The following is a 26,272-nucleotide window of genomic DNA, read 5'->3' as shown; positions in this document are numbered from 1 at the left end:
TTACTTCATTTTACAGGTAACAGGTGTTTTATCAGGGGAGGATGCATTAAAAAGGAATTAAGGATTGTAATGGGTGCTATGAATATCAGGCTTTTGACAGGCAAAATAAAATATTTAGGCTCAGGAGCCTAAATCTAATTCCCATTCCATCCATAGTTAAACAGCAGCTAAAAACAATCATGTATGCTGGTGGGTCTACTCTTGTTCTTACTGCTCACAATCATGGTCTGTCTGAGTTTTCAATACTCTGTAGGTTCAAAGAAGGGGGAAAAATCAGACAGGATGTAATCTGATGTCGTCGTCTTTTCAACTCATGCATCACGTATATTCACAGACAAACCAGATGAAAAGCAAAAGGGGGAGCGAGGTTCCTCTCCTGGAAGAGATTGAATAAATTGTTTCTGATACCTTCAGTCTTCAGATTCTAACCTACGGGCAGAAGCAATCCACAGGGATAAGTAACAGAAACAACAGTCCTGGGCACTGGAATTCTTTCTCCCTATAAGGTCACATGTGGTCTAGGGTGAGCTTTCTGGTTCAGAAGAGAGGTTGTGCGGGCAGTTAATAAATATGTAAATTGTTTTCTTTTTGAAGCTCTGGATTTTCTGTTATTATCTGTTTATATCTATTCAAAGTTCTTCCCTACTCAGAACTAGAAACTGGTTATGTTCAAACACTCTTAATGTGAAGGATCTCTGCCGTTTTTCTGATTGGTGCAGTTTTCCTTTTTACATGAGAAATAACATTGTAGATGCATTTTATCTTGGGTACCTACAGCATTAGTGCTTTGTGACAGATGGGGAGAGCATCCCCCTGGATTATTGGAACTGGTAGGTGTAGCATTTCTGCCTTCCACAACTGCCTTTAACTGAAATAGGCACATTGCTTTCTCCTACTCTCTGGCAACCTGATCCCAAGTTTGTTGACATGAACTAGAGACTCTTGACTGATTTCGATGGGCTTTAGCTGAGACCCTGGGAGCTTTAGGCCTCAACCAAAGTTTTCTAAAGTCAATTGAAAACAGTTCTGATTGTGCATATTTGACAAAATGTTTTTTTCTTGGGAAAAAAGTCTGTTTGTTGAAGTTACAATTTTTTGAAGAAAAGTGAGTTCTGAAAAATTTCCTGTTTTGAAAAATGTTTTTAAAGAAGTATTGAAACAGTTGAAATGTCCTGTTTCTTCATTTTCAAACCCTAAGGGTGGGTCTAGGCTGTAGGGTTTTTTCGAAAAAAGTAGCCTTTTTTTGAAAAAACTTTACCTGCGTCTAGACTACCTCCACATTCTTTCAAAATTAAATTGAAAGAATGTGGCAGTTTTTTCGACAGCAGTAAACCTAGTTTTACAAGGAATAACGCCTTTTTTGACAGAGATCTGTTGAAAAAAGGCGTGTGTGGACGCAGGGAGCCAGTTTTTTTGAAAAAAAAAAAGGCCTCCAGGAAAAGCCTTGGTGGACAGTCCACTCCAGGAAAGGCCTCCAGGAAAAGCCTTGGTGGACAGTCCACTCCACCACTCTGAGCAGCTGGCCAAGAGGCCCAAATAAGCCAATCAACTACATTAGTAGACTCCTTGACTGTGCTCGCCTGAGCCAAATTCTCGATAGGGAAGTGCGGAACACTCAGGTGTTGGAGAGTAAGACACGGATAGCCCCCGATGATGAGGTGGGCGTAAGCCTGAGGGGAGCTTATCCTATAACAGCATGCCTTGCACCTCTATTGTTCCTGTCTGCAGCCATGTTTTAAAGGGACAGGCACCCGGCCAGCCATTTGTGGGGGTATGTCTACACTACCCCGCTAGTTCGAACTAGCGGGGTAATGTAGGCATACTGCACTTACAAATGAAGCCCGGGATTTGAATTTCCCGGGCTTCATTTGCATAAGCGGGGAGCCGCCATTTTTAAATCCCCGCTGGTTCGAACCCCGTGCAGCGCGGCTACACGGGGCTCGAACTAGGTAGTTCGGACTAGGTTCCTATTCCGAACTACCGGTACACCTCGTTCCACCTAATTCGAGCCTCGTTCCACCTAGTTCGTTCCACCTAGTTCACGCTGCACGGGGTTCGAACCAGCGGGGATTTAAAAATGGCGGCTCCCCGCTTATGCAAATGAAGCCCGGGAAATTCAAATCCCGGGCTTCATTTGCAAGTGTGGTATGCCTACATTACCCTCCTAGTTCGAACTAGGAGGGTAGTGTAGACATACCCTGGCAGAAAGCCAGCCAGATCACATGGCTCTTTCTGTCCCACAGTATCCCAGCCATGTCTCAGCCCAAGACCCTACTGGCCCTTCCAGGGAGACATCTGGATCCACCCAGGGGCTCCAAATGGCAGGCATAGGCATGGTCATGGCCAGAGATCAAGACTCTCCTTGAGCTCTGGTCTGAAGAGGAATCCTTGCAAGCCCTCCACTCACGCCGCAGGAATGCAGAAATTTATGGCCGCATGGCCCAGGGACTGGCCAGGAGATGGCACCACCCCCCGCACCTAGGACCAAGTGTGGGCCAAAGTTAAAGAATTGTGCCAGGGGTATGCCAAGGCCTGAGATGAGAGCTCTTGCTCTGGGGCAGCCCCACACTACTGTCCATACTATGTGGTGAGGAAGCCTGGACTCCATTGCTTCTGGTGCAGTCTGGGTTATCAGACCCTGTCGTGGAGGAATCCAAGCAGGAGCACGAGCAGTCTGGGGAGTCTGGAGAGCGAGACCAGGTGCTGGAGGAGGAGGAGGATGACGACATTGTGACCCTCACCCTGGAGCCGGTCACCCAGACCCCAGAGGCCTCCCAGTGTCTTCGGACATCAGGGAAGAACCAGCAGGTGAATGCTGTGAGGTTGTGCCACACACAGGGTGGGGGAGGTGGGTGCGCCATGGCTGATGCACAAGGGAAATGTGTAATGCTCAGCCCAGACATCGTACAGCTAGCCGTGCATGTGCAAACACGTGCAGCGGTAGCGCCACATGGTGCCAGGAGCCATTTCCAGAACACACATGGGTGGGTTGGCGGTGCGGGGAGGGGACATATGGTCTCATTGGCACTTTGGGGCCCCTGTGATGCTCAGGCTGCTGTCCAGTTCACACATGGTGTTACTTTCAGAACCTCTGAATCCCCTGTCTGAAGGAGAGTCCCTTACAGCGAGGTCATGCCCTTGTGGACAGCGGTTGCACGCATGACTGATTTTCTCTTTCTCTTTTCCTCCACAGCCGGACCACCCATGCAAGAGGGTTGCAGAACCCCAGCCCCACCTCCATCCTGGGTACCTGGGAGCCACAGGCACTGGCATGTGTACACAGACATTTTGAAGCAGCATGTGGTGGCCCTGAAGGATCTGAACAAGACTCTGTAAGAGAGGATGCAGGCAGAGGCTCTGTGGCATGACTGCCTGTTGCATGAGCTTGTCCAGCAGCGGACTTCCATTTGTGCCACTATGTTGGAGGTCTTTGCCTTGCCTGCTCCTGTCCCTGGTACCGCTCCTCCGCCACACCATCACCCTGCCCCACCAAACCCCCCTTCTCCACCACCACCCCCTTCCTCCCTTGCACCTCCTTTTCCCCCAGTCCCCCTCTCTCCCAGACCCAATTGTGCCACTCCCTCCTGTCCAGCACACTGTCTGTTTCCTCACCTGACCCTGAGGCCATGGTGGTCCCTGGACACGAGGCAGCAGGAGCCTGTGATCAGGGAAGCACCGTCTGACCTGAACCCCCTTCCCCTTCCAGGTTTTAAGCCCCCTCCCCCATCCAGGTTTTCAGCACCTCACCACTCTACTTTCAGACAATTTTGTTTATTTAAGAAAATGTTTATTTTTTACTCAGAAACTGTGCTTTAAGAGAAAACTATTTACGATGAACATAAGAATTTATATTTTATCAACATTTCTAGATGCTTTCAGTTATTGATATTGATTACAATAAAACAGAAATGTGTGTTTTCAAACAAAACTTGGTGTTTATTATTTCTAGAAAGAGGGCCAGGGTGAGGGTTATGGAGGGAAGGTTGTATTGGGCCAGTGCCAAGCCCCCGTAGAGGAGGCCCTGGGGAGAGTCAGTGGGCTTCTTCAAAGAATTGTTCCCTCAGGACCTTCCGGATGCAAGCGCCAGACTGGTGAGCCTGGTGGATGGCAGCTGTCCAGGGCTGCTCAAATTGCCTCCCCTTGCCATCAGCACCTGTACCCAGGGGCGGATATAGGGCGGGGAAGTGAGGAGGCCGCCCCGGGCCCCGCGCTTCAAGAAGCCCCACGCATGCGCTGTGGCAAAGGGGGGCCCCGCGAAATTGGACTGCCCTGGGCCCTGCAAAATGATCATCTGCCCCTGCCTGTACCCCACCCTGAGAGGAAGGCCTCCCCTTTTATCTCCATGAGGTTATGGAGAACGCAACATGCGGTCCCCATCTCAGGGTTGTTGCGTTCCTCCATTTCTAGTCGTGTGAGCAGGCAACGGAACTTCCCTTGTAAACATCTGAACGCACATTCCACCTGCATGCGAGCTTGGCTAAGATGTGCATTAAACTGCTCCTTGCTTGCATCCAGGTTGCCGGTGTAGGGTTCATCAGCAACAGCATCGGGGGTAGGCCGCATCAGCCACAATGCACATCAGCATGTGCATGTCCCCAAGCGCAAGGTCTCAATGTGGGAGAAATGTTCTTGCCTGCAGCCTGCGGTAGAGGTAGGAGTTCCTGAAGATGCGGGCATCATGTGCCCGCCCCGACCACCCAACCAAATGTCAGTAAACTGTCCCCGGTGGTCGACCAGGGCCTGGAGCATCATTGAAAAATAGCCCTTCTTATTAATGAATTGTGCTGCTCGAAGGGGTGGTGCACAGATTGGAATGTGTCCCCCACTGAGCGCTCCTCCACAGTTTGGGAAGCCAAGGGCAGCAAAGCCGACCACGATGGTGTCCAGGTCTCCCAGACGGACGAGCCTGTTCAGCAGCTCTGAAATGATGGCCCTCACCACCTGCAGAAAGAGACAAATAGACAAAAAAAAATTAGACGGGGTGCTTGAGCCCTTGGGAGGAGAACCCTCCCAACCTGCCCCCCCCCAACACCACAGGAATCCCCTCCTCAGAAGGACCCCCCTCCGGAGCAGTGCAGGGTGAGTTGAGGAGCTCCCTACCACTTCCACTCCATCCCATCCCCCACTCCTCCTTGCCCGTTCCTGATAGTCCTCTTTTTTCACACACCCCCAGCAGTGACTGTCTCCCTAGAGTGACTTACCTCCACCAAGATGGACCTGACAATAGACCTGCTCATGCCAAACTGGGGTCCCACCAAGCGGTAGCTGTCGGGCGTTGCAAGCTTCGGGCCACAGGTGGGTGTCCTGTTGTTGGAGCAAAGGGGTGAGCCAGACACACAGCTCCTGGAACATGGACTTCCGCATCTGAAAGTTGCGGAGCCACTGCTGGCTGTCCAACAGCTTCATAACGAGCCAGTCCCACCAGAAGGAACTGGTATCAAGCCTCCAAAAACGCCTCCCCAGGAAGAAGTTTGGAGGCAAGAGCATTGGTCCTGTATCCCAGGCGAAGTTTTCATATCTTTGGTCTGGGTTCTGCTGCATCATGACTGTGTCATGAAGATGCAGAAGAATTTGCAGCATGATTTTGTGGGGCCATCGCCTGCCCAGGGGCAGCTCCGGCTCCATGGCAAAAAAAGGGTTCAAAATCAGAAAAACCTCTAAAAACAAAAACTGGTGTGGTGTCCCAGAAACAAGGGCAACCAGAGCAAGCACTGCAACAGCTTTGCTGTACCTCTGAGTGGTAGGCAAGCCAGCAGCAGCTGCAGAGAAACGGCTCTCCAGGGGGGTCCCTTTAAGCACGCATCTCTGCAAAGGGCATGCAGCAGCACCAGGAAGTAAATGCTGCCCCCATGCTCTGCCAGAAATGGTTCTGGGTGCCTTTTTTTCAAAATAGCGCCCAGGCTTTTTCGATCCACTTAGTGCAGTCTAGACACATTTTTTCGAAAGACACTTTTCTTTCGAAAAAAGCTTGTAGTCTAGACGTAGCCTTTTTCTCTGTCCCTATGATGATTCTATCTGTTTGCTTGTTTGACTGAGCTGCTCATTGAGTGGATGTTTCCTGAGAACTATCCACAATGACGTCAAGAACGCTCTCTTGAGTGGTTATAGCTAAAGTAGTCCCCATCATTTTGTATGTAGAGTTGGGATTATTTTTCCCTATGTGCATTACTTTACATTTATTAACTTTAAATTTCATTTGCCATTTTGTTGCCTAATCACTTAGCTTGGTGAAATCTTTTTAGACTCATAGACTCATAGACTTTAAGGTCAGAAGGGACCATTATGATCATCTAGTCTGACCCCCTGCACAGTGCAGGCCACAGAATCTCACCCACCCCTCTTAGAATAATCCTCTCACCTATATCTCCGATATTGAAGCCTTCAAATACTTTGAAGACCCCAAGATGCAGAGAATCCTCTAGCTGTGATCTGTATCCCATGCTACAGAGGAAGGCGAAAAACCTCCAGGGCCTCTGCCAATCTACCCTGGAGGAAAATTCCTTCCTGGCCCCAAATATGGCGATCAGCTAAGCCCTGAGCATGTGGGCATGTTCTTCACATTATGGCTGGGTTGCTCTTCACAGTATGGCTGGGTTTTAATTATCTTGAGCAGTTTAGAATCATCTTCAAATTTTGCCACCTCACTGTTTACTCCTTTCTCCAGATCATTTATAAATAGGTTGAATAGGATTGGTCTGAGTGCAGACTCTTGGGGAACATCACTAGTTACCTGTCTCCATACTGAACATTTACCATGTATTCCCACTCTGTTTCCAGTTATCAATCCAGGAGAGGCCTTTCCCTCTTTACTTAAAAGCCTTTGGTGAGGGATTTTGTCAAAGGCTTTCTGGAAATCTATGTACACTATATCCACTGGATCCCCCTTTGTCCACATGTTTGTTGTCCCCCTCAAAGAGTCAGTTGCTATAACTGTCCCATTTTATGGGCTTACCCTCATTTTATGGGCTTTAACCTCATTTACCAGAACATGGTGGGGAGAGTGGTCTTTCTAGAAGATTCTGATGTTATGATTCTATCATCCACTGATGAGATTCAGTTTCAAACACTGCCCCAGAATAATTAATTCTTACCCAAACTTACCTGAATCTCCTTTAAGAAGATCACACCAATTCATTTCTGTGTTATCACCAAGTCAGTCTTGTCTCTTGAAAATAACCCAAACAATTATCTGGTAGAAAACATGCCAATAACTCAGCTAATTACTTGTAGCTTTAGGAGTTTTTTTAGTCATTCAGAGATGAAATTATTAAGCTGAACCAAGAACAAATGAGTCTAAACTGGATATGTTTAAACTGATGCTGGCAATTAGGATGCTGTTTCTAACTATTAGACAAGTGACGTTCTGGAATGGCGTTTCAATAGGAATATATGGAATTGTGATGATTTGAGGGCCTGCTTGTATAAGTGAAAACATTAAAATACAAAGAAGATGGTGTATCCTTGTAGGATTTGTTTTTTATCATTAATTTAATGGTTCTTAAGATGCACAAGTTCTTTTTTTCTGTGTGAGCTGGATGGAAAATTTGCTGTTCTTAAATAAAATAGCTTAAAAATGTGGCAGCAAGAAAGTTTCCTCTTCTTGGTTGCATGAGGAATAATGCCGTGCAAGTCACTATATGAATCACCTGTGTAACTTGAATCCTGATCCTAATGTATATTCAGAACTCCCTTAATGGTTCAGGGTCAGTGGTTTTGTTCGAGCTCAATTTGACTACAATTAAATATCCATGGGGCACTTTGCAGCTGATGCTAGGAAGCTGGGCTTTTGGGGTTTGTTCTGATCTGAGGTGACTAAAAAACAGGAGAAGCTCTATTAAAGTCAATTGATATGAGGCATACAAGATGACTGAGGTAATATCTTTTATTGGACCAGTTTCTGTTGGTGGAAGGTCCAAGCTTTCAGACTACAGAGAATTCTTCTTCGGGTCAAAGTGTTACCAGCAAAGGCGCACTAGTAAATGAAATTTAGTGGAGCCTGCTCTGATTAGATATTAAAATGCCTTTGTCCCCAGAAGGAGGTCTACCTGGAAACTACCGTATCTGTCACCAGCGGATTTTCCATCCCCAGTCCCGTTAAATAAACACAGACACATATTAGGTTCAAATTTAAAAAGTATATTGAAATACAAGTAAGTAACAGGAACACAACACTGAATTGATAACCCAGCCCCTCACCCTCTGAAATAAAAGAAGATAGGAGAGAGATAACTGGCAACAGAATGTTATACTTAGTCCGTCAGAGGCAGCTTTGATGTTCAGGACCTTCAACCCTTTAGCTTAAGGTAGCTGTCAGGGGAGGAACACTGAGGTGTCCTTGAGGATGTGGGGAGACGCTTGCTTTGATGTTAAGTCTCTGCTTGCACAACGGACAGACACGCAGTTTGTGGGTGATAATTAAAGAGTGGTTCTAAGCACCGTGAGGGCCTTCACCACAGCAGGTGCCAAACAGTGTTTGAGGCTCTGTTTCATTCCCAATGATGCAGGGAGCAATCAGGTAGCTAAGGGTGGCAGGAGTGGAATCAGGTAGGTCTGTCAGCTAGACTGGGCCTTCACCATGGTATTCTCTTGTGACAGGACATCTCCTCCTCCAAGATGGTGCGATACACTGCCAACTCGATCTCCTCAGGATTCTAGATTTTATAGAGTTCAAGGCGGGAAAACTCTAAGGGTCTCTAGTGCAAAGCAGAGAGTGGTGCTGGGTGCAAAACTAGAGTCTGGTGCAAACTTTCGTACTGCGTGCAGCACCGTGGTGCAGTGTGCACAACCATGTGTCGTGTGCAGATAGTGATTTTGGCGGCAAGAGCTTCCCAGGTTTCCATCTTGAATTGTCCCTCAGTCCACAAACTCCATTTTGATTTACATGGTCTATAGATGTCACACTGTCCATATTGTGCATTGTTCAGGGTTAACAAAGGATAGAAATCAGAATAACTGATAAGGCAGTTTTGTGATTTTGAGTTAATGATTTGAGAGAAAATAAAAAGTGACCATTTATACACACAGCAATTGCTTGTATCACAGAACACATATGGCTGTTGTCATATACCCACTGGCACCTATTTTCAGTATTTTGGACAGGATTTTCAAAAGTGTTTTACATGGATAAAGGATACCATTTCTTACTGTTTTCTAGGGAAGAAATAAGAAACAAATAGACTTGACAGCTTCTGTACTGGAAACACAGTCAGGCAGCCTATTGACACACTAATGGAAACCTCCCCAGAACTTCAGTGAAACCAGATGTAGTGCAGTGAAACACTGTGAAAGTTCTATCCATCTCAGCTTCCCCACTGCACCTCTCTGCTGACCTAGAGCACTTCCTTAATACTTCAGTCCTGGAGTGCCACAAAGCACTTTGGGTGCATCTCAACCTTTGCCTGGAGCAACTTCCTGACAGTTCGATCTTTAACCTTTCTTAGCTATGAACAACCAACTGAACCAAATAACCCAGATTTTTTAAATGTAAAAAGATGCATAAACAGGACTTCTAAGTTGTTGATACTTTTTTATTTCTTCAGATAGCTTCTAAGAGATTGCAGAGTGTCTTTTGTCTTTGAAATTGATTATAAGATCTGACAGAAACCAGGAAAGAAGAGAGAGAGAGAGAGAGAGAGAGAAGAGAAACCCAGAAAGACTTTCAATGTATTTGAGCTCTGAAGAACAAAGGAACTAAGTCCCTTTGTGAAAAGTTTAAAGGTCCTCCAAAGATCTATTTTATTTCTGTATTCGAGGGATGAGCTTAAGTTGGACTGTGGCTCCAGAGCCGAGCTTTCCTAAATCTCTGGTATTTGGATTCTGGGTTTTGAGTTCAGCAGCATTATGGATGTAAGCAGGCTCTGAATCAATTCTTCCATTACAGCCAGCTGGAATGAGAAAGGGGAATCGTAGGTGTGGTTATGTTTACTCTGTTCCTTAGACCTTCTAGGTATTGAACTGTTGTTATGTAAATACAGTTCATGTTAGAATGGAAAATAAATTCTGGGTGTGGCTATGTAAATATAGTTCAATAGGCCTGCTAGATAGTCAACTGTTAGACCTGGTATTTTGCCTATTGTAACCAATTTGGCTGTTGTGGAGTTACAAACCATGTTAACCCTAAAAGTAGGAATTGTAAAATATGATCACCAATGCTTGCAGTTATTGAGAATGCATAAAAGCAGACTGTGTTTAATTCAGTTTAAGGAGAGACACTGTCATTGCAAAGAATCTCGGATGGACAAGACTTTCTCTTCCAAACTCTGTGAAGTCAACTGGGGGGGAAGGGCAGAGGTCTGAACTAGCAGGCTACATGCTCTCCAGGTGTGAGCTGTAAAACTGGTTCAACCTGTTTCTCCATCCTTTCCCATTCTAAAGACTTCAGAAGAAGTTGCTTTATTATTTTAAAAAGTTATTCCAGTGGATACTGGAATTTTTTGGCTGGACTGTGCTGTAGGCCAAGAGCTCAAATCACTGAGAGCTGTGCCACCTAAGAGTGTGCCATCTGTCTTAGTGAATTACATAGTGTTGGGGTGATCTCCATTGCCCAGGCTTAATTCTGCTGATGTTTGGGAGACACTACTTGCAAAAAAAAAAAAAAAAAAAAAAAAAAGAGGTGGAACCCCAGTGCAGTTTTTCTCTCCACCCCTGAGGGTAAACTACTGTTAAGGAAATGGAGAAAATTGGGACTGATACATGGAGTGTTGCACCAGATCACCGTAAATCCTTTAAAAAATTGACAAATACAACTAGTGCTACCAAAAGAGTACAGAACCCTGGCCATGAGAGGCCTGCATGATGATCTGGGGCATTTGGGAATGGAGAGAACCCTTGAGCTTGTTTGTAGTAGTTTTTACTGGCCCTGGATGGCTGAAGACATATGAAAAAAATGTGAGACCTGTGCCTGATGTGTTCAGAGCAAAACACTACCTAGTAGAGCAGCCAATCTGGAGGATATCATCATTAGCAAGCCTTTGGAGATAGTATGCATTGATTTCTTGTCTTTGATAAGAACCTGATATATATATGTGCGGGGAATGCACGTGTATGTGTGTGTGTGTGGGGGGGTGGGGGTTAGAGGTGTCTGTGTATGTGGGTGGAGGGAAGAGGGGAAATTTCATATCCACATTCAAAGTTTCCTCCAGTTTTAGGATGTTTAGGTATGGGGGTTTGGTTTGTGCCCCTCTCTAAGTTTAGATTCAGGCCAGGCAGACAGTTACAGAAAGAGAAAGTGTGAAACTTCTATGAATTCCAAGTGCCTTGTTGGTTTGTTGCTCTGAGATCATTCTATGAGGGAACAGCAGTGAGATAATGTTCAGACCAAAGATCGGTGGCTTAAGACTCAGATCTATTTCTTTAAAACACAGAGAAAATAACAATAACGAAGTTTGATCATAATCAATCCAAGCTCCTAATTTTGCAGTCTCTTCAGAGTTCTGTCCCTTAATATGGTTTAAATTCTAAAGGTTTATCAGTCTTAAAAATAATGTGATAGATGAGACAGTCTTGCTACTCCTATTACTTTGTTTGCTGTCATGGTGGGAAGTTTAGCAAAAGCAGACTTAATCAGTGTTGCACCAGGAAGGAATTTGGCTCACTCAAGTCGTAAGCAAATGTTTACTCTGCTCCTGCTCACTATCCACATCTGCTGAGCAATCAGCACAGTTTCCATTAGCAGCTCAATGTTGTTCTTTTGAAAAGGCACACCCCTTGGACTGAGAAACGTCTCCAGGGGTCCATTGTTCAGTCACAAGTAGCATTTGCCCCCTTCAGGGAAGAACAAAGGTGGTGAGAGAGATTTCAATAGTCCAGTCTGCCTTCCAGGAATTCCTTTCAGTGGAATCTGTTGATTTAGTGCTAAATGATGGGGACTTTTCCAGTCTTCACAATGCCTGCAATGCCATTTCAGTGCCTCCATACCAGCACCGGGCGTTTTGACTAACTTTGATGCAAATCCCAGCAGAGATTAGCTACTGTGGATATATGCCATCTCCAACTCAGGGAATATTACCACCATGCCACTGAACAGCACACTAACTCACACTAACTCTAGCAACACTACAAGAAGAATTCTGCAAGGACTCCTGATGGTCGAATCAACAGACTGTACTTCTACATAGAGTGCTTCTGCTGATGTTCAGATGCTGAAATTTTGGACAAATAGCATTATTTGCTCTATAACCTCAGCTGTGCAGAACACAATGCCATCCACAGCCTGAGAAACAACTCTGACATCATAATCAAAGTGGCTGACAAAGGATTTGACATAGTCATCACGAATAGGTCGGATTACGAATGGGAGACTGTGAGCTAATTCTCCAACAGTGCATTCTAGAGGCCTCTATCCTCTGATCCCAATGAGGAATACCAAAAGAAACTATACCATCTACTCAAGAACCCACCTAAAGAAGCACAGGAATAAATCTACACAAACATCCTGTATCCCTGACCAGGAACATTTTATCTGCTACCCAGAATGCATAACCTGGAAATCCTGGAGCCCATCATCTTGAGCATTGACATTCTTAAAGAAGGATTGACTCTCTCCTCAGGCCCTACCCTACCAGAACTCCTAGCTATCTTCGAGACACCGCTGACTTCCTGAGGAAACAATAATCCATTGGTTATCTTCCAGAAAACACTCTGGATGGAGAAGCTCTCTATACCAACATTCCACACGTAGATGGACTACAAGGAACTGTATCCTTGATGATATCATGGCACAGTTGGTTTCTGAGCTTTGTGACTTTGTCCTCACCCACAACTATTTCTGAGTTGGGGACAGTTTATACCTTCAAATGAGTGGCACTGCTGGGGGTACCTGCAAGGCCCCACTGTATGCCAACATTTTTATGGCTGACTTAGAACAATGCTTCCTCAGTCCTCGTCCCCAAGGGCCTTTCCTCTGCTTGTAATACACTGATGACATCTTCATTATCTGAACCCATGGGAAGGAGGCGTTTGAAGAACTCCACTGGGATTTCAACAATTTCCTCTCCACTGTTAACGACATCCTAGACCTGTCTGCATAAGAAATCCATTTCCTGGACACTGCAGTGCAAATAAGTGATCACATAAACACCACCTTACACCAGAAACCTACAGACTGCGATACTTACCTCCATGCCTCCAGCTTTCATCCAGAACACATTGCATGATCCATTGTCTATGGCTAAGCCCTAAGATATAACCACATTTGTTCCTATCCCTCAGACAGAAACAAATACTTATAGAATCTCTATCAAGTGTTGTAAAGCTACAGTGCAGACCAGGGAAAGTGAAGAAACAGATTGACAGAGCTGGGTGGGTACCTAGAAGACACTTACTACAGGACACACCCATCAAAGAAAGCATCACAACTCCACTGACCATTACTTACAGCTTCCAGTTAAAACCTCTCCAGCGCATCATCAAAGATCTACAACCAATTCTAGATGACAATTCTTCACTCTCACAGACCTTGGGAGGCAAGCCAGTCCTCATTACAAACAGCCCCCTAATCTAAAACAAATACCACCAAGTACACATCACACAACAGAAACACTGACCCAGGAACCAATCCCTGCAACAAACCCTGTTGCCAACTCTCTCCACATATCTACTCTAGTAGCACCATCATAGGACCTAACCCTATGAGCCATTCCGTCAGGGGCTCGTTCACCTGCACATCTACTAATGATATATATGCCATCAATGCCCCTCTGCCATGGATACTGGCCAAACCAGATTGTCTTTACACAAAAGAATACATGGATACAAATCAGACATCAAGAGCAGTAACAGTTAAAAACCAGTAGGAAAAAACTTCTGCCTCCTTGGACACTCAGTAACAGACCTGAAAGTTGCCATATTTGTGTTAAAAACCTTCAAAAACAAACTGCTGCTTGAAACAGCAGAGTTAAAAATCATATGCAAACTTGACACCATCTGACTGGGCCTTAATAGGAACTGGGAATGGCTAGTTCACTACAAAAGGTAATTTTCACCCTTTGTTATTCTCACCTTCTTATCAACTGTTGGAGCAGGACACATCCACCCTGAATGAATTAGCCTCCTTAGCACTGGTCCTCAGGAATATAACACTCCCATTTTTGTATGTATGTATAAACTCCTGTCAAAATGAAGCTTCCATTTCATGCCTCTGACAAAGTGGGTTGCAGCCCACAAAGCTAATTTATACCCTGTAATAGACAGAAGGAGTGTTGGCGAACACTTGGTGACTGAAGGGTTAAAGTCAGATAGCTAACAAGGGTGTTGGCAGGGGGGCAGTAGAACCAATGGGAATACAGTGCTGAAATTTGAATTGTATAATATACCTTGCCTGCTGTCTTTGTGTGGGGAAGTTAAGCCAAGAGTTGCGGGAGACAGAATGATTCAAACCCAGGCAGGACTACCATGCCTCCAAGGAATTTGGAGCATGGAAGTGGACTGAACCAGGAAGGGATCATGAGTAAATAAAGGGAAACATGTATTTAATCATGATTAGGGTATTTTTCTTTATTTTTGTGCTTTGGTTTGAAATTCTGTGTGTGAATCCATGACTCCCCTCTTAGAACACTATCTAAGAGTTGTTCCTAGAGATTTTTCTCTGTGTTTTGTTTTACTTAGTTGCTTTGTAACACCTAGCAATCAAGATTGCTTTATCAAGTACAGCTTTTGTTCTGTTAACAAAAATCACTTTTTTAAGGTGATGATTTGATTCTTGTGTCCTGGAAAATAACAGGTGTCTCTGTGTGTGTATTTTCCTGTCTCAGACTGGGCCGTCAGCTACTAGAGGCTACATCTAGATTGCAGGCTTTTTTTGGAAGAAGCTTTTCTGGAAGAGCTCTTCCGAAAGAGCTTCTTCCGAAAGAGCATGTCCACACTGCCAAACCACATTGAAAAAGCGATCTGCATTTTCAAAAGATAGTGTCCAATCAATATGGATGCTATCTTGCATTTGAGCTGTGATTACTGTGGATGGAGTGGCCACCAGAACACCTGTGCTTTTTTCTCTTTCCTCGTCTTTCAAAAGAACTCCCTCTTCCCCATCCACACACGCCTTTTTCCGAAAGAGCTCTTTCAGAAACAGGCTTCTTCCTCATAGAAATAGATTTATCAATGTTGGAAAAACCCCCTCTGTTCTTTTGATGTTTTTTTCGAAAGAACGCAGTTGCAGTGTGGACATAAGTGAAGTTTTTTCAGAAAAACGGCCGTTTTTCTGAAAAAACTCTGTGGTGTAGACATAGCCAGAGACTTCAGCTTGTTTCTCTCTTTTCTTTTTTCAAGCTCTTTTAGGGAAAAAGAGCTTGAGGTACTCTGGGAGAGGAATTCAAGTGTTCTCCCTGTTTTCTTTTCAGGTAATCACTTGATGGTGGCAGTTTTTGTGTTTTTTATTTTTTGTTTTAGAGTCAGTGCATCTGTAACTCTGGGGAGTTTTTGTAAGTAGAGCCTATAGAGGCAAGGTATTCAAGGTCTTTGCGGTCCCCCACCTTCTGCACTTGGAGTGCCAGAGTGGGGAACAGCCCTGACATACTCAAATAAATATGTTAGTCTTTAAGGTGCCACAAGACTCTTTTTTGTTTGGCTACCCCTCTGAAACCTGTTAGTTATATAGTTTAGGACACATACGCTAGCCTCATCAAAGCGGATGTCCTTGCAGTATGGCTGAAGCTCAGAAATAAAGCTAGTGAGAAAGTTAAGTGTGTAGATGGGGAGGCGACATGATAGTTCTTGGGGAAACCTTTGCATGGTTACTTCAAATAAGTGATCTGTAATATGGAGATACTGGGATCTCTCAGGCTTGACAGCCCAAAGAAAGCCCTCTGAGGTTCACACAATATCCCCCAGCCAAGGAGTGTCTTTTATAAACTTAACCACTCTGCTTCCACACACAATGAACAAAACATGTATTTTGGGGCCTTTAATTTTAGATCGAAACCCCCAGCCATAAGGAACAAAAGTAAAGCTCCAGGACAGCAAAGCGCTGTTTGCATCCTTTGTTACTGGCTCAGTCATACATGAGAATCAAATAGCTGCTGTTCTCCACACAGGCTGCCCATCTAAGGAAAAGGTGGTTCTCTGTCTCCCTCGATGGGTATGTCTATACTACACGTAGTGCAGACATGCCCATAAAAGGTTAACAGGTTAACCGCTGCAGCAGTGAAGCCAACTCCTCCCCCTGGGAGTGCAGCCAGCAGCTCCTGCTGGCCCCATTCCCAAAGAGGCTTTGCTGTGGGCTCTGCAGTATAAAGCTTAGCTTTATACACAGCGTGTGTAACCTCTAGGATTTTTCGCAGTTGTATGGTCACCTTTTAAAACAATTTTTTACATCCCTAGCGCCTGGACAGCCTCCTGCCAGCTGACTTGGGCTCATGAGGCTCCATCCACCTAAGGCACCGTTAAACAGTGGGGTAGATGTGTGGACATGGGTTGCAGCTGAGTTCTAGGACCCTCCCATCTCCCAGGGTTCTACAAACCAGGCTCCATAGATGAAACAAACATGTTTTACAAGGTATTAGAACTATAAATGTCCCTGCATGCAGAGGCTGAAATAATCCATAAATGATAAATCTGACTCTCCCGCTATATGTAGGGTTTCACACAATATCAAAATCTTAAGTAGTTCTCATTATTTAAGAGTGGGGTCTTAGGTCCTGCCTTCACACAAGCCCCATGACTTCAGTCTGCTGCAGAGAGCATCTTGAAGAAGCAGGGCTTTACTTAGCATATAACACATTAAGGCTGTGTCCAGACTCAGGGGTTTTTCGGGAAAAGTAGCCTTCCCGAAAAAACTTCCCCTGCGTCCAGACTCAAGCCGCGTTCTTTCGAAATTATTTCGAAAGAACGCGGCTTTTCTTTCGATGGTGGTAAACCTCGTTTCACGAGGAAGAACGCCTTCTTTCGAAAGTTCCTCTTTCGAAAGAGGCGTTCTTCAATGTAAAGAAGCCGTCTTCGAAAGAGAGCATCCAGACTCGCTGGGTGCTCTCTTTCGAAAAAGCGGATTTTCTTTCGAAAGATCCGCCTGCAGTCTAGACGCGATCTTTTGAAAGAGGCTCTATCGAAAGAGCCTCTTTTGAAAGAAGCCTGCAGTCTAGACATAGCCTAAAATATGTGGTGATTTAAAATGGATCACTGCAGAATACAGGTCTGATCCTCCCCTGCCTTGCACTCGGTGTCATCAGAAAGCACAAAACACATCCACTCTGATCCGTACTGACAGCTGCCAACTTGACCAATACACTGAGAATTGAACTGGGTCTGTTGAATTACAAGCAGGAGTCTTTACTGCTTGAGCTACAGAGTTAAATGCTGAGGACTGGGTCTAGGGAGGCAGGAATGTGTAATACATACTGACCTATATGAGTGACACTTGCATTTTCTATTCCTTTTGCACAGGTATGAATGGTGAGGTACAAAGCAGAAAGGAAATAGGAGCTGTATGTTTCGAATATCACGAAAGCTATTCACTTTATTAATGCTTTACTGAGACTGAAAGGATCACTGTTACTATTCTACAATAAATATTTTGGTTTCCTCTGTTTCTTTTTAGGCACATATGAATATCTTGACTACCTTTCCCTGTGCAAAGGCGTGTATGGCCTTTACACACATTTTTTAATTGACCCTAATCCCTTTTTCTCTCAAAATATTTATTTTTATGAAGTCAGTGGAGAGTATAATTTGCCCAGTTGCAGCAAAACTACAACCAGATGTCAGCTCTGATTCTGTCACCACATAACAAAGACAGAGAAAGGACAAATGGGTTACTCTGCACTTCAGCTGTGGAGAGAATTAACTTTGCTCTTCTTTTATAGCACCATCTGGGTTTAGTGAAGTTAATTCTCCCCTGTGCCCAGAGTTCATTCCTGTAAATAATTTTGTTTTGCAAATGCTGTCCCTTCCTGTTTCTTATGACTTATTCCTTGATCTTCTCCTTCCTTCTTTCTTGGTCACTCTTTAACTGCCCTCTTAAAATGAGAAGTTGCACAAACAATTGCCAAAGCCAGTGCAAAAGTGTTCAATGCATATTTTTAAATCTGCAGAACTAGAATAGTATGATTAGCTTGGTTGTCAGCTTTGGAATGAAGGTGAAGGAGTGTGACTTAGTGGTAAAAACAGCAAATTGGGGAACAGGACTCGTCAGTTTTAGCTGTGACCTTGCAATTTGACAGGACTATGGATTGGCGATAAGTCATTTAATTGCTGTGCTTCATTTTTTCCCTATATAAAATAGGGACATCGTGGTTATGCCTCGCAACACTCCAATGAATAGCAAATTAGTGAATATTGCTATAGCATTATGGCCCAGGACTTCAAAGACATCTAGGTGTGCAACTCCCATTGTTTTGAATGAGAATTAAAAGCCTAAAAACCTTTGGGCCTAAGAGATCAGAGGCTCTAAAGAAGTAAGTGATGTTGGTGGTTCAACAGATGGGGTATGTCATATCCCCCTTTAGTCACCTCTTTTCTAAGATTAAAAGTCCAAGTCTTTTTAATCTCTCTTCATATGGAACCCATTCCAAATCCCTAATAATCTTTCCAGTGCCAATATATCTTTTTTGAGATGAGGGGTATGTCTAGACTGCATCCCTCTGTCGGCAGAAGGATGCAGATTAGGCAGGTCGACATTGCAAATGAGGCAGGGATTTAAATATCCCATGCCTAATTTGCATAAAAATGGCGGCCACATTTTGCCGACTCAGCACTTTGTCTGCAAAAAGCGGCAGTCTAGAGGGGGATCTGTCGAGAAAGAAAGCCTTTTTCGACAGATTCCTTATGCCTCCTGCAAGGAGGTTTACAGGATCTGTAAAAGTGCTGAGTCGGCAAAATGTGGCCACCATTTTTATGCAAATTAGTCATGGGATATTTAAATCCCTGCCTCATTTGCAATGTCGACCTGCCTAATCTGCATCTCTCTGCCGACAGAGGGATGCAGTCTAGACATACCCATGGAGACCAAGCTCTCAATGCAAATTAAGGGTGCCTTTTCTTCTAGGTCTTAGCATGGTGAATGGTTTCCATGTTGAATAGGCTAGGTTCTTGTAATTTGCTTTGTGTACAGCTGTCCTTGACAACCATTCACAGGCAACTGCAGACTGCTCCAGGAGCTTCACCCACAGCAGTGAGTGAATTTGCCAAGTTCCATGTTTTCTTGTTCTCTAACAAGCTTACTCAATTGCAGTAATTGCAGTTAACATATAAAGCCTTAAAATATCATCATAACACCATGGATACCTCAGGCCAGCCTACATCCCATCTCAATAGTTAAGATGACAAGAGCAGGAAGGGCTCTCTGTCCAAAGACATTGTTGGAGGCTGGCAACATGGAGTTACAACCTCACTCAACACATACTCACTTACCATTCTGAGTAAGACTCAAAGGCTACGTCTACACTGGCATGATTTTCCGGAAATGCTTTTAATGGAAACGTTTTCTGTTAAAAGCATTTTCGGAAAAGCGCGTCTAGATTGGCAGGACGCTTTTCTGGAAAAGCACTTTTTGCGGAAAAGTATCTGTGGCTAATCTAGACACGCTTTTCTGCAAAAAAGCCCCGATCGCCATTTTCGCGATCGGGGCTTTTTTGTGGAAAACAAATCTCTGCTGTCTACACTGGCCCTTTTGTGCAAAAGTTTTTCGGAAAAAGACTTTTGCCCAAACAGGAGCAGCATAGTATTTCTGCAAAAGCACTGACAATCTTACATGAGATCGTCAGTGTTTTTGCGGAAATTCAAGCGGCCAGTGTAGACACCTGGCAAGTTTTTCCGGAAAAGCGGCTGATTTTCTGGAAAAACTGGCCAGTCTAGACACAGCCAAAGAGTGATATTCATTGTTAATCTAAGGCCACTGAAATTAGTGGAGAGCTGTGTATTTGAGCCAGATCATTTTGATATAGAGGGCCCCAGTCACTGCCATTCTAGCTCTGCTGAAAAGTGTCTCTTGATGAAAAGATGCTTTTGACATGCCATGTGCAGGTTCCGGGGTGGGGCTACTGGGTCCCAGAACACCTGCAAAGGGCAAAGTATCTTCCAGCACTTCTGCGGCTTTCCTCAAAGCAGGCAAGTTGGGTCTGGGGAAGGGAGGGGAGGCATGGTGCGACTGCCCTGGAGCTCATCCCAGCTGAAAGAAGATGGGATGGCCCAGCCCAGGGTTTCTCTGGCGGAGGGGAGTGGATTGGGGCTTCTCCGGGTGTGGAGGATAGAGGATCATTGACTTCTGCCCTGGGGCCCATAATTGCTGTTGGTGGGCCAGCTGCACTGTGTTATATTTTTCATGTATAGAGACAGGTGGCATGGTGCTGCATTTATTTCCTGTGACTGATCCCTGCAGTATAAGAAAAAAAGTATCTTATTATGTTTCAGATGTTTGTGTAATGCCACCAAAAGTAAAAGGGAAGCCATCATCCTGAATTCAAATCTTGGCAACATCAGGAGAAAAGTTATTTAAAAATATTGCTTTAAAATCTATTCTTGAACATGAAAGTATGGGTACATCTAGACTACATACTTTTTTCGAAAGGAGATATGCAAATTCAATGCTAATTTGCATATCTTCGTCCAATTGCTTTTTCAAAAGCGGTTTTTTTCTAAAGTGAAAGTAGTTTAGACGGGGGTTTTCAAAAGAGCCACCCATTTTTGAAAGAACCCTGTACACTTTTTTCGAAAAATGGGGGTTCTTTCAAAAAACTGCTTTCACTTTAGAAAAAACCGCTTTTGAAGAAGCGATTGGAAGAAGATATGCAAATTGGTGCCAAAAAAGAATGTAGTCTAGATGTATCGTATATGTCTTATTTTGAGCTGATTCTTTCTAAGGGTACTTCTACACTGCACAGCTATTTCTGGATATAATTGCATGAGGGTTAAAGAATGTCTCGAAATAGTGTGCCAAATTTCAAAATAAGCTATTCTGAAATACAGTCGAAATAAGATATACGATTTTGAGTTTAGGGTGCTGTGTAGATGCACCCTAAGTTCTTCAGTTCACCTTTTAAAGGGCATATATTTTGCAAGCTGTGAATATGTGACCTGGCTCAGGTTTTTAGATGGATTGACTACATTATGTTGTGTTTTTGACCCAACAGACATTCCATACTTCTTGGAAGACTTGAAACAGCTTTGCTGTGGAAGGAAATAAAGTATGACTGAACATACGTGGGTGCCTCTGAGTCTTATCTAGCAAATACTGTTTTGCCATCTTAGGATGGTTGATAATAGCAGAGCAGCATTCTCTCTTCCTTCCGCTAAATTTGTCTCTGCCTATTGGTTATTTGTCTCTCTGCAGTCGCCTGGGCTCATTAATATCCAGTAGTTAAATTTTTTTATTCTAAAACGCTAAGCGTTGTTCATATTAAAATAAATTTGGGTCTTGAAACATACATATTTCTAGCCAACTACATACATATATAAGCCTATCTATCTATCTAAAACTAATTTTGTGTTTTTGTAAATATGGCATTGTATTGGGAATAAGGGAATCTGGGTTCTTTTCCTGGCTCTGCCACTGATTTTGTGTGTCACTTTGGACAAGTCACTTCATCCTTTTGGGCTTATATTTCCCCTCCTGCCCTTTTGTGCATTTCATTTATTTATACAGTAAGCTATTCGGAACAGCAGATCTCTCTCATCATGTGTTTGTAGCCAGTCTCAGTAGGGATCTCTAGGATATGCTGTAATATAAATAAGTCCCTAGCTCATGTGGGAAATATTTCCTTGTGTTCAAGTTCAGAAATCTGTAGTGTATTCAGGTACCACTGAACACGATACAAAAACCTACATGATGAACCAGAGTTAGTATTGGAATACAGGATTCTTAGCTCTTAGCTCCATGTGCATGCCTCTATCCCATAATTTATTCTTTTTCTATATTGACTTTCTTATTGAATGCAGAAAATATATTTTAAATAAGCAGACTAAGAAGCTTTTATTTATTTATTTATTATTTTTAGCTGAATAGTTTAAATGACATTGAAATTGTTCTTAATAAGGTAGGAGCAGTGTTTTTCAGCTGGGATTCATGAGGCTGGTTCCTGTTGGGATAGTTTAATTATGTTTTGCTAATTATCTTTCTATCTAAATCTTATTTATGTAGCATTAATGGAGTTGCTCTAAGCCTGAAACTTTCAAGCTATTATTTCTAGCTCCTGCTCTTTATCTATTTTCCTATTTCTTATTCAACCCCAGGTTGCAAGTGATAAAACGTTCTCATTCTCCGGCTGTTATGTAATATGAGTTGGTGGTTCTCAATCCATTGCCTAGTGGACATCTATTTATACCACGAAAGGTATAAAGCCTTCCTTGGTTCCCCAGGGAGAATTGGATGTGGCATTCGTTAAAGCCCCTCAGTTCTGCTGCTTGCATGGGCTGGAGAGGTTTGCTAGAAAAAGGTAAACTCTTTACACTTTATTCAGAGTCTGCAGCTCTAGACGGCTGTTAGTCACCACTAACCTCAGGCTACGTCTACACTACAAAGTTATTTTGCACAAAAACCCGTGGAGTGTCGAAACCTCAAGTGCGTTTTTCTGCAAGAAAATCTACAGTCAGTCAACAGAACAGAAGGCTTTTTGCTGCGTAGGTAAACCTCCTTCTGTGAGGCATAGCTCCTTTTTGTGCTACAGTTCTTGCACAAAAAGGCATGTGTGGACTCCCCTCAAGGGTTTCTTGCACAAAAAAAGCCTATCCAAAAAAGCACAGGTGCTCTGATGTGGCCATTAGAGCTTTCTTGCGCAAGAGCATCCATGTAGTGTGGACGCTCTCTTGCACAAAAGCGCATCACAAAAGTGATGCGCTTTGAGGTGTGGACGCGCTTTTGCACAAGACGTTTTTGTGCAAGAACTCTTTCGCAAAAGACTTCTTGCACAAAAACCCTGCAATGTAGACGTAGCCTCAGAATGGGGAGGACAGTCCTTACAAATTATGGGGCCTATGGAACTGAGGGCTCCCCCTGCAGCTTCTGGCCATAGGCGCAGGAAGTCCAGGTTCAGGGATGCTGCAGTATGCCCAGTTTTTCCACTTGACTTCCCCACAGCCAGGGGCCAGGACTGCCAGCCATGGGTCCAAGCTCTGGGAGGCTCCTTCAGGGTCCTGCTGGCTTCAGCCCCATACAGGGTCCTGTTACACCCAGGATCCAGGATACCCACCCTGGAGGTTGCACTGCTGCTTGGAGTCCTGCTGCTGGCCTGGGCTCTGTTGCCACTTCCTATGCTGCTGTAGCTAGGTTGCCAACTCTCCCAGACTGGACAGGCTGGATGCCACTGCAGCAAATGGCATCTACTCCGTGAGAGCTGGCAACTCTAGGTGAGACCCCAGCCTGGGGCAGTCGGGGCCTGGTGCTTCTCTCTGCCAGGAGCCTAGGGCTTCCCTCCCTTCCCACCCACATGCAACTTCTGCTATGGACCTGCGGCTTGGGGCTTCCCTCCCCTTCCCCCATGCTTCTTCCATTCACCTCCCCTCCCCCTCCCCACAGCTACTGGGACTCAAAGGCTGGGGGCTCCTTTTTTCCCCCAATCTGGCAGCAGGGATCTCTAACTAGCTGGCTGCTGCTGGACAAGAGGAGGAAAGGAGAAGCTCTGTGCCAGGCACAGGGAGAGGCTGGAGAGGAACCTGGTCAGTTCTCATCTCAGGCATACACGCATACATGGCTATGTCAGGGCACCCAAAAAATTGGTGCCCCAAATTTTCAGGGATTCTAAGCAGCTGCAGTATTTCAAGTATGCCTAGGGACAGCCCTGACTATGGGATAGGATAGAGCAGTGTTTCTTAAACTGTGTTCCGTGGCACACCGGTGTGCTGCAAGGCAGTTGAAGGTGTGCCAATGTGCTGCAGAGAACAGAGTTCAAAATGGCCACCCTTAAAGGGGCAGGCAACTCTTTTTTTAAATAATTTTCCCCCGGCCTCTTTTTTTTTCTCTCAACAAAAAATCCTTGGTGTTCCTCATAAAAAAATTATTGTTTGGCGTTCCTCCATCTTAAAAAGTTTAAGAAGCACTGGGATATAGGATACAATTTCTGGATACCTGTATGCCAGCATGTCCCACAGTGTCACTCCACTTTGCTGGGTTGAAACCAATAGCATTCAATTGTAGTAGGCATCTAAATTCCTGGAAAGATTTCAGAGAAGGGAAAGAAAATGAATGAAAGGACTGGCGGGGTTGATTAATAAACAGAGATTAAAAGAACTAAATGTTATATATTGGCTAAGTGACTGGCTAAGTAAATGAGAGTGTCTGCAAGTATTTGAAAGGTTTAAACAAGCACCAACAAGATCTGTTTAGTGTGATCCAATGAAATGGCATAGCATTAAGTAAAGAAAAAAATATTAGACTCCTTAAGAAACTATTTCTAATAGTGAAATCTATTAATAATAGTCTTTCAGGGAAAAAGACATTTTATGGACTGGGAGAACTGTTGGGAACTATATTGTAGGGGACAACCTTGTTAAGGAATGTGGGCTAAATGATCTGAAACATGTCTTTTCCTCTAATTTTCCTGATTCCATGCTTACTTGAAGATTAATACATTTGGGGTAAAATGAATGGCTAGTCTTTTGGGCGTTTTAAGTATTCCTCTGCACTGATACCCTGTCACCAAAGAGCATTGCTCCTATTCCCGTGGGGGAAAAATAGAATCAAATTTCATCTTCTCCTTATTATTTATCTTCTTTTCTCAAAACAGAAAATGCCATCTACAAGGACTGCAATAGCATGTAGCATGAATAATTCATTCCGTCTAATTTCACACCATTTCAGCTTCTTTACTAGCTTCTAATTAACAGGTGTAGATTATTTAAGGAAGAGAAAATTGCTTTTAAATGCAGGTAAGGGTAAGCTGAATATCCCCATGTATAATGTGAGATGATGTTGTCTTCAGGACCCAGCTGTGCTGATGAGCTTCCAAGGGGCTTTGTGTTGAAGAAGAAAAGCTTATTTGTTTTGATGTGTGGGCTAATGACATCACTGCAGAAACCATAAAATGTCTAAGATTGTGAGCAGATCAGGGTTTTAAAGTTCAGTTTGCTATTTCAGAAGCCTGCCAGGGCAGCATAGACAGAATGCATTAAAGAGAATCAATGTTTTACCTCTAATTCTCACATAAATTTTAAAACTGAGAATTGATTTTTGTATAGAAATCAGACCTTTCTCCCTTCCTACCATCACCAGAGGGACATCTCCATAGACTACAAAAGAAGTTCAGGGCACGTTTGTCCACTCTCTTAAGCAAAAGCTTGTTTAAATAAATAGATCTTCCAATTTGCCTTTAAAATTCAATGAACTCAGGATGATTGTAGAAAGAATGAATCCTGGAGTCAAGGACCAAGCTATTCCTTCCTAGGCCTCTAGAGCTGAAATCTGGAGTCCTAATTGACCCCAATAGCCAGTATGATTGGTGGTTCCTCATTGCCCCAAGGACATCTCTCTATTTCTCTAGGCAACTTTTCTTTGACTTAGGAGGTTGGGATAGGGGATGCCCTTTGGAAACATCAGGAATTTTCCAGATAAGTTAGAGTGGTTGCTCCTGATTGAAAATGAGCCTGCTTTCCTCACCTGTAAGCTCTCTGCCTCTATAGTGCCCCTAGCTTGCATTGACCCAGTGAACAGCTGCCTGCACCTGAGGCCAGAGCTCATGTTTTATTCTTAATAAGAAAGCATATATTGCTCCTCTTGCTTACAAAGTATGATTGATAAAAGCTTTAAAACTTCGTAAGGAGTTCCACCAACCTTTGGAGACAAATTAATTCCTAACCTTTAGAAATAACCTCTTGTAAATGTATTCAGGCACTCAGATGGCTTCTAGAACTTCTGGACTTTAGACCATCTGTTTGTATTGTGCATTCTAGAGTGCTTGTACTATTGTCTTCTGTTGGCTAAAATGCCAGACTTGAGCATATGTACCAGAATCATACAATCATAGAATACTAGAACTGGAAAGGACCTCAAAAGGTCATCATGTCCAGTTCCCTGCCCTCACAACAGGACCAAACACCACCTAGATCATTCCTGACAGATGTTCATCTAACTTGTTCTTAAATATCTCCAATGATGGAGATTCCACAAGCTTCCTAGGCAATTTATTCCAGTGATTTATCACCCTGACAGTTAGGAAGTCTTTCCTAATGTCCAACCTAACCCTCCCTTCCTGCTATTTAAGCCCATTGCTTCTTGTCCAATCATCAGAGGTCAAGGAGAACAATTTTTCTCCCTCCTCCTCCAATTCTTTCAGTCTTCCCTCCTGGGTCATGTTTTCTGGACCTTTAATAATTTTTGTTGCTCTTTTCTGGACCCTGTCCAATTTCTGTACATCTT

At 44.0% G+C, this 26,272-nt stretch overlaps 1 long non-coding RNA gene across 1 annotated transcript; it reads right to left on the bottom strand.

The window, feature by feature from the left end:
- Nucleotides 1-21,894: 21,894 nt before the first annotated feature.
- LOC142818665 (uncharacterized) lies at nucleotides 21,895-25,761 on the bottom strand. The gene is made up of 3 exons (XR_012896247.2): nucleotides 25,688-25,761; nucleotides 23,987-24,070; nucleotides 21,895-22,001 (listed from the first exon to the last, which is right to left on the bottom strand). It is a non-coding gene; the product is annotated as an uncharacterized LOC142818665 (long non-coding RNA).
- Nucleotides 25,762-26,272: the final 511 nt, after the last annotated feature.

The sequence above is a fragment of the Pelodiscus sinensis genome, chromosome 16 (assembly GCF_052426305.1).
Source record: "Pelodiscus sinensis isolate ZL-2025 chromosome 16, ASM5242630v1, whole genome shotgun sequence".
In the NCBI taxonomy this organism is placed as follows: Eukaryota; Metazoa; Chordata; order Testudines; family Trionychidae; genus Pelodiscus; species Pelodiscus sinensis.
The sequence above is the reverse complement of the archived record's forward strand: the minus strand, read 5'-3'. Positions and strand labels throughout refer to the sequence as shown.